Here is an 8,837-nt window from a genome sequence, read left to right as displayed (position 1 = left end):
CTTTGTTGCAGCATGTGGGATCTTCATTGCGTTGTGTGGCTCTTTTGCTGTGGCACACGGAGTCTCTAGTTGTAGTGTGCAGACCCAGAGTGCATGGGCTCAGTGGCTGTGGCTTGCAAGCTTAGTTGCTCCTCAGTATGTGGGATCTTAGTTCCCTGACCAGGGGTTGAACCCTGTACCCTGCATTGCAAGGCAGATACCTAACCACTGGACCACTAGGGAAGTTCCTCTTAATTTTTATTGGAGTATAGTTGATTTGCAATGTTGTGTTAGTTTCTGAAAGTGAAAGTGAAATTGAAAGTCCCTCAGTCGTGTCCGACTCTTTGCAACCCCATGGACTGCATAGCAAAATGGATCAGCCATACCTATACACATATCCCCAAACTTTAGGAGATTTATTGCAAGATATTGAGTATAGTTCCCTGTGCTCTACAGTAGGCCTTTGTTGTTTACCTGTTGTTTATATAGTAGTTATGGTTATTTGTTTTTTTCAAAAAAACAGGACGTTAGTTACAGTTATACAAGATGAATGAGCACAGTATAAATCAACTGTACTTTAAGTAAAAAATTTTTAAAAAGAAAAAGAAAAAATGAATCACTTCTAGATATATTTTGTATAACAGAGTGCCTATAGTTAACAGTACTATAAAGTGTATTTACAAATTTGTTAGGAGGGTAGATCTCACATTCAATGTTCTTATCACATACAAAAAAAAACCAAAGGGATACAGAAAACTTGAAGATGATGGATGCGTCTGTTACCTTGATTGTGGGGCTATGTCCCAGCTGTATGCAAATGTCCAAATGCATCAAGTTGGATATATAAAATATGCACCATTTTTTGTTAATCAGTTATATACCTCAGTAAAACTGTAAGACAAAAGCCCCAAACCAGATTAACAACTTTCCTCAATTAGCTGTATCTCATTATCGCTTCTTCAAACCAATAAATCAGTCATTTCTTTTTAAAAATTATTTGTTCCTTCCCCCTTAAAAATTTTTTTTTAATTTACTTACTATTGTTTTTGACTGTGCTGGGTCTTTGTTGCTGTGTGTGGCTTTCTCTAGTTGCGATGAGCAGGGGCTACTCTTTAGTTGCGGTGCATAAACTTCTCATGGCTTCTCTTGTTGTGGAGCATGGGCTCTAGGCATGGAGACTCAGTAATTGCTGCTCGCTGGCTCATAGAGCACAGACTCAGTAGTTGTGGTGCAGACTCAGTTGTGGGCTTAGTTACTCTGAGGCATGTGGGATCTTCCCTGAGCAGAGATAGCACCTGTGTCCCCTACGTTGGCAGGCAGATTCCTAACCACTGGACCACCAGTCGTTTCTTTTAATGTCTGCCCATAATGCTTCCCAGGTGGCTCAATGGTAAAGAATCTGCCTGCCAGTACCGGAGATGCAGGAGACTTGTGTCTGATCCTTGGCTGGGGAAGGTCCCCTAGAGAAAGAAATGGCAACCCACTCCAGTATTCTTGCTGGGGAAATCTCATGAACAGAGAAGCCTGGTGGGCTGCAGTCCATGGGGTTGCAAAGAGTCAAACATGACTTAGTGACTAAAACAACAACATTATGCCATGAGGCAGATGGCTCACCATTTACTAAACTGTTCTGTCTGGTGAATATTTACGATGTTGTCACCAGAAGAATTGCATGAGAGGGGAAGCCACTGAAAGCGTAGCACTCCAATGTTATGGAGAAATCGAGGCACGGAGAGGTTATGTGCTAGTCTGTGTCTCCCATTGGTTCTTGGAGATGTGGGGGGGAATCTGTCTAGTGCTGCTCTTCCTTCTTGCTGCCACGTGGTGTCGCTATTGAAGATTGCTCCTGTGCAGCCTCTGTTGACAAACAGCCCTCCCTTGCTAACACTAGGATTCTGGCTCCCTCTTTGGCTTCAAAAGTCCTATTGAACCTTTTTCTGCCATTGACTATCATGAGCTATCCTTATAGGTCTCTCTAACTTTAGAAAATGGGAAAGTGGGTTATTGTTGTTCAGTCGTGTCCAACTCTTTGCAGCCTGGTGGACTGCAGCACACCAGGTTTCCCTGTTCTTCGCCATCTCCCGAAGCTTGCTCAAACTCATGTCCATCGAGTCAGTGATGCCATCCAGCCATTCCGTCCCCTTCTCCTCTTGCCTTCAATTTTCCCAGCATCAGGGCCTTTTCTAATGAGTTGGCTCTTCGCATCAGGTAGCCAAAGTATTGGAGTTTCAGCTTTAGCATTAGTCCTTCCAATGAATATTTAGGACTGATTTCCTTTAGGACGGACTGGTTGGATCTCCTTGCAGTCCAAGGTACTCTCAAGAGTCTTCTCCAGCACCACAGTTCAAAAGCATCAATTCTTCAATGTTTAGCCTTCTTTATGGTCCAACTCTCACATGACTACTGGAAAAACCATAGTTTTGACTAGACAGACCTTTGTTGGCAAAGTAATGTCTCTGCTTTTTAATATGCTGTTGAGGTGTGTCATAGCTTTTCTTCCAAGGAGCAAGTGTCTTTTAATTTCATGGCTGCAGTCACCATCTTCAGTGAATTTGGAGCCCAAGAAAATAAAGTCTGTGACTGTTTCCATTGTTTTTCCACCTATTTGCTATGACGTGATGGGAGTGGAGGCCATGATCTTAGTTTTTTGAATGTTAAGTGTTAAGCCAGCTTTTCACTCTCTTTCTTCACCTTCATCAAGAGGCTCTTTAGTTCCTCTTCACTTTCTGCCATAAGGGTAGTATCATCTGCATATCTAAGGTTATTGATATTTCTTCCAGCAGTTTTGATTCCAGCTTGTACTTCATCCATTCCAGCATTTCGCATCATGTACTGTGCATGTAAGTTAAATAAGCAGGGTGAAAATATACAGCCTTGATGTACTCCTTTCCAAATTTAGAACCAGTCCATTTTTCCATTTTTGCCTCTAACTGTTGCTTCTTGACCTGAATACAAGTTTCTCAGGAGGCAGGTAAGGTGGTCTGGTATTCCCATCTCTTTCAGAATTTGCCACAGTTTGTTGTGATCCACAAGTCAAGGCTTTTGTGTAGTCAATGAAGCAGAAGTAGAGGTTTTTTCTGGAATTCTCTTGCTTTTTCTATGATCCAACAGATGTTGGCTATTTGATCTCTGGTTCCTCTGCCTTTTCTAAATCCAGCTTGAACATCTGGAAGTTTTCCATTTATGTACTCTTGAAGCCTGACTTGGAGAATTTTGAGCATTACCTTGGTAACATGTGAAATGAGTGCAATTGTGTGGAAGTTTGAACATTCTTTGGCATTTCCTTTCTTTGGGATTGGAATGAAAACACCTTTTCTAGTCCTGTGGCCACTACTAAGTTTTCCATTATTGCTGGCATATTGAGTGCAGCACTTGAACAGCATCATCTTTAGTATTTGAAATAGTTCAGCTGGAATTCCATTACCTCCAATAGCTTTCTTCATATTGATGCTTCCTAAGGCCCACTTGACTTCATACTCCAAGATGTCTGGCTCTAGGTGAGTGATCACACCATTATGGTTATCTGGGTCATTAAGATTTTTTTGTATAGTTCTGTGTAGTCTTGCCATCTCTTCTTAGTATCTTCTGCTTCTGTTAGGTCCATTCCATTTCTGTCCTTTATTGTGCCCTCTTTGCATGAAATGTTCCCTTGGTATCTCTAATTTTCTTGAAGAGATCTCTAATTTAATTTCTACTTTCCCAGAAAGCCCTGGGCTCCTTATGCAAACCTATATCCTTCCCAGTGGTCCAGTTTGCACAGCAGGGTCTCAGGAGGTCCCTCTAGGGTCAGTGACACCTGCCTCTCTTTCCTCATAATCCCAGCATTGGGGGTCTTCTATTCTCTTTACATTTCTAAGGGAGATCAGAATATGATCCTTCATAGAACAAAGACCTCTGGCTTCAAAGTGACTTTCAGACATGAAATTCATACAAAAGTTGCTGAGATCCAAATACGACTTTATATATTCATGAATACAAGCAGTTTAAATCAACACAGAACATATTGCTTATTCAGACATAAGGTCTGCTGCCCCCTATTCCTTCTGCCTTCAATCTTTCCCAGCATCAGAGTCTTTTCCAATGAGTCAGCTTTTCACATCAGGTGGCCAAAGTATTGGAGCTTCAGCATCAGTCCTTCCAATGAATATTCAGGGTTGATTCCTTTTAAGATTAACTGGTTTGATCTCCTTGCTGTCCGAGGGACTCTCAATAGATATTTTATGCATTGTGTGTGTGTTTGTGCATAAGCGGAAGCCTACAGTCCATTGGGTACACTTTCTAAAGTCCTTCTTCACCTGGGGCAGAGAGAGGAGCACCCTCTGCAGGGTGGGGTGGTCTGGGGTGTGGCGGTGGTGGATGAGAGTGAGCTCTTTCCTGGGATGGTGTCACAGAGGAGTGTTGCTTCATTGTTTTGGAGAGAAGGACAGGAAAATCTGTGTGGACCTCTAACCAGCGCCACAGATACTGGCCTGCCTGTTGGGGGCAGTGTGGTCTTTTAATGGAGAGGACTATTTGGGGATATTTTTAATAGGGAGGAACATTATGTACTTTTGTGTCACTTAAAAAAGAAATGATGAAACACCCCAGTGGAGAGCAGAGAACACTCGAGCATTTATGTGACAATTCTGGATTGTTTAATTTGCCTGCAGCCTAATAGGTTATCTTTACCTTTGTGGACTTTGGCGGTGATACTAGGCGGTGATCATCTGGTAGAAAATCCAAGCAATGTGAAAGTTCACAGGGTGAGAAATGAAGGAATCCTCTGTACAGCTCCCCCATCCTACTTCCCTCCAGAGAGGTAACAACTGTTATCGTTAGTGACCCCAAGTTCATGTGCCTGATGAAGAGGGAGGCCAAACAAAGTGAAACATCAGCGTTTAGAGCAGAAAAAGGGTTTATTGCAAGGGCTATGCAAGGAGATGCGTGGCTCCTGCCCTTGAGTCCCTCAGGCTCCCTGAAGGGTTTCAGCAAAGCATTTATAAAAAAAAAAAAAACTTTTATTTACTTAATTTTGGCTGTGCTGGTCTTGGTTGCCGCATGGGCTTTTTCTCTTGTTGCAGTGCACGGGCTTCTCACTGCAGTGGTTTCTCTTGTTACAGAGCACAGGCTCTAGGAGGTGAGAGTTTCAGTAGCCGTGTCATGGTGGGCTCAGCAGTTGTGACTCCCAGGCTCTGGAAGACAGGCCCACGGGCTTGCTCAGCTGCATGTGGGATCTTCCTGGCCCAGGGATCGACCCATGTTCCTTGCATTGGCAGGTGGATTCTTTAGTCCCACCAGCAGAGAATTTATAAAGGCCAGGTTGGGGGTTGGGGTGTCCCAGCGTATGTGATCAGCTTGCACACAAACGCTCTGGTTGATGGTGAGGTTAGAACGCGGTGTCACAGGGGTTGACATTATCAATCCTTAAGCTTTAGGAGGCTTGGGGGCTATGTGCTCGGTCATCAAGTACTGTAGTTGACATCTTCCATTTGGTGGAGGTTTTTCACATCTGTAAAATAACTCAGGAAAAGTGCATTAGCTACTATAATCTAGGTACTTCAGAGAGGAGCTAAAGCAGAGGGTGTGGGAGAAGGTCTCCCTTCCCCAGGCTCCCTAGCGTCCTGATCAGTTTCAGTACTTTGGTCGGGATCCTTCTTTCCCCCTGTATTCAGTGAGGGGAGCGGTGACCAGCGGGCGTTGGCGTCGCCAAAACACAAGTTAGAAACGCGGAGCTTCAGGCTCCACCTCAGAGCCCCAGAGTCAGACTTGCATTTTCACATCATCCCCAGGTTGAAGTGTGAGAAGCCCTGGTGTTCACTGTTTTTTATGTAGTAACTCACATGTTTGTGTTCATGCATACACACGTGCTCCTAGGTTTAGAATGTGGCTATAAAATACCCCTATTTTCGGGGAAATGGTTCTGGATGGGTGGTCCGGGGAACTAGCAGAATCAGGATCACCTGGGGGCTCCTTAGAAATGCAAATGTCAAGCCCCAGCGCAGACTAACACAAATCGGACGCTCTGGGGTGGCGCCCAGGGCTCCGCATTTTAACTTTCCCTCCAGGTGATGCTGATGAATACTGCTAAGTGGGAGAGCTCTGCGGCAGAGGACGACTCAGCCCCAGCCGCTCCTGCCAGGCTCTCCGACCCTCTTCGCATCCATCTCTCCCACCTTCTCGCACTGAGAGAGTCCGGCTCCACCCGGCCCACACCAGGAGCTCCATGAATGCTTTCTTCCGTTAGACATCTCGCGCTGAAAACAGGTTTCCCCAATTTAGGTCAAGCTGGTTTTCAGATTATACAATATGCCAGCTCCTGGAGGGTAGGGGTAATTGCATAATATCTTTTTGCATAACCTCTTTAAATGCAGGCGGGCAGCCCCGTGGTGATGCAAAGAAAACAGGTGCCCAACGACGGTAGCTGCGTTGACGGAGGCCGCAACTACAGCCAGTCTCTCGGCCAATGCTGACCAGAGACCCATTTTACTGGGGGGGCAAAAGGAGGCTGAGAGAGAGAGAGAGAGAGAAAGGTGCAGATTTTCCTGTCGGACCAGCTCCAAGTCTGGGCAGGATTTCCTCCCTCTAATGCAGTGCCTACAATGGATTTCCTTTTAAAAATAGCAAGCCAGACACCAGCTGACTCGGGGTGTGGGCTCAGGAACAGGCAACGGCAGTTCTCTCAGGAGAGTGGATTCAATTGGACTTTAATGTTCAGAAAAATGCTTAGTGGCTCTTGAGCCAAGTGCCATCAGCCGTAGGTTTTTCTGCGCTCAAGTCAGCGCTCGGACCACGGTTTCCATGTGATCCCTGGAGCCCCCCACCATCCCGAACTCAGAGGTCAGACCACCCGGACTTGGACCTTCTGCGCGGGCGAGGGAGCCTGAATTTAAACTGAGTGAAAACACTTGGCCCGCTTGGGATCCTGGGCGAAGACCTAAATACCGGGTCCAAGACGGGTAGAAAATCGATGATCGTTGCGATGTCACACCCCTAAAAAGTCTCCCCCGGAAAGGGAAGATTTAACACGACAGGCACGGACGGGGTTCGAACCCGTGATCTTCGGTTTACGAGACCGACGCCTTACCACTTGGCCACCGCGCCTGCGTTAGAATGGCGGCTCGGCGAGCCTCTATCCTGGCGCCGCTCCCTTGCGCTCGCGCCGCGAGCACGAGCGCGGGCCCAGCGCGCGCGCCCGCCCGGCTCCGCCCCCTCGCGCTGCCGGCGGGGCGGGGCTCCAGCGTGCGCGCGGGGCTGTCCGGCCGCTCATGCCTGTCCGAGCCGGGCCCGGGCGGAGTCCGCCGGGTTTTCACTGGCTCTCCAGAACTGGGGAGACTCGTCTGGAGCTCGGGAGCGGGCGGGACGCTCGCCGGCGTTTCATAGTCTGGGGTTCGAATCCCAGCTCCGCCAGAGAGACTTGGCGACCTTGGATGACCGGTCTCGGGGCCTCAGTTTCCCCTCTCGGGTGAGACATCCAAGAGGCGGAGGAAAGGTTGCGGACCCTTGGGGGCGGTCCACCGCTGCCCTGCACGGAGCTGACGCTCAACAAGAGCTGTTGAATGAATGTGTACGTGTAAGTTTTCTGAAGTAAAAACTCCCAAACTCCTCCTCCTCTGAGCCCCGGGGATGTGCCTGGCCCCAGTACCAGCAGCAGCACCTGGGAGCCGGTTAGAACTGCAGCTTCACCCCCGCTCGTCCCAGACCTGCCGAATTAGACCAGTTGCTGGAGCCCAGTAATCTGGGCGGTAACAGGCTCTCCAGGTAATGCTGATGCGTGGGAAAGGCTGAGCCCCAATACCTTGGACAGTTGATACGCATATTCACGTTTATAGACTCCAACGTGCCCTTTTGTTTTTATTCAAGTGGACTGACTTGACAGTTCTCTGCTCTTTGATTTTCTATGAGTTAATGTGTTAACTAAGACAATGGCTTGCAGTGCATAATATAATCGCGATAGATAATAGCATATATTATTTTTAAAATGAATTAAATTTCTCATACATTAATGTGATGTGTACTATTACAATATTGCGTTTTAAATTATATATACTGCATTATATACTATAATATCACCATGCATGGATGGGGTGCCATATTCTCTTTAATTACTGCTCGGCTTTCCACCCAGTGACTGTATCATAGTTGATTTAATCAGTTTCTGGGAGTAAGGCTTTGGGTTGTTTGCACCTTATTCCCCGCCCCCCCCCCCCCCCCCCCTTGCACAGAACATTCTACTATTTGAGCCTTTGTCGGCCTGGTACCAGTGATGTTTGTAGGGTGTAAGGAGATGTAAATTAAGAATGTCCACAGCCTACAGTGCAGGTGTTTAGGCAAATAGAAATCCTAAAATTGTGTTCACCAAGTTGTTTTAAATGACAGGGTTTGGTCAGGCGACTGGAAAAGGCTCTGACATTTACCCTCGGACACAGGGATAGGAACTCTGAGACTCTGCGCCAGGAGGGCTTGAGGTCTGGGTGCACACCACACTGTAGCTCCTTAATTTAAATAAAAAAAAAATTGAACATATTCATAATTAAAACATGTATTTCTGAGCATTGCTTTCAAATAGTTGAGGATAAAATTGGTTCCACTGTCACCATCCATCTTTTTGGTGTTGATTGAGTAGTTGAAATTATTATGCAGAAAGGACGGGGCTTATAAAAAGGGTAAAGAAATTAGCAAATGAGAGAACATCATGTGCGGGCTGAGCCCAGAACTAACTGGCTGGTGGAATGGAAATTAGATTCTAACAGGTGCTTTTTTCAGCTTTGTCTTCCAAGGGGAGGGAGGGTGTTAAACGATAGAGATGCATCTGTGTATCTTGATGGGCTGGTGGGATGCCCATGGTACTCAGGGTCTGGGGTGTCCTGAGGGAGGCTGGC

The 8,837-nt window shown here is 46.5% G+C and overlaps 1 long non-coding RNA gene and 1 other non-coding gene across 2 annotated transcripts; one reads left to right on the top strand and one right to left on the bottom strand.

Moving 5' to 3' along the window:
* Positions 1–4,215: 4,215 nt before the first annotated feature.
* LOC129638173 (uncharacterized) lies at positions 4,216–6,794 on the top strand. The gene is made up of 2 exons (XR_008707718.1): positions 4,216–6,237; positions 6,330–6,794. It is a non-coding gene; the product is annotated as an uncharacterized LOC129638173 (long non-coding RNA).
* A 193-nt stretch (positions 6,795–6,987) lies between these two features.
* TRNAT-CGU (transfer RNA threonine (anticodon CGU)) lies at positions 6,988–7,059 on the bottom strand. The gene has a single exon. It is a non-coding gene; the product is annotated as a tRNA-Thr (tRNA).
* Between the last annotated feature and the right edge of the window lie 1,778 nt (positions 7,060–8,837).

This window comes from Bubalus kerabau, chromosome 23 (genome assembly GCF_029407905.1).
Source record: "Bubalus kerabau isolate K-KA32 ecotype Philippines breed swamp buffalo chromosome 23, PCC_UOA_SB_1v2, whole genome shotgun sequence".
NCBI lineage: Eukaryota > Metazoa > Chordata > Mammalia > Artiodactyla > Bovidae > Bubalus > Bubalus kerabau.
The sequence above is the reverse complement of the archived record's forward strand: the minus strand, read 5'-3'. Positions and strand labels throughout refer to the sequence as shown.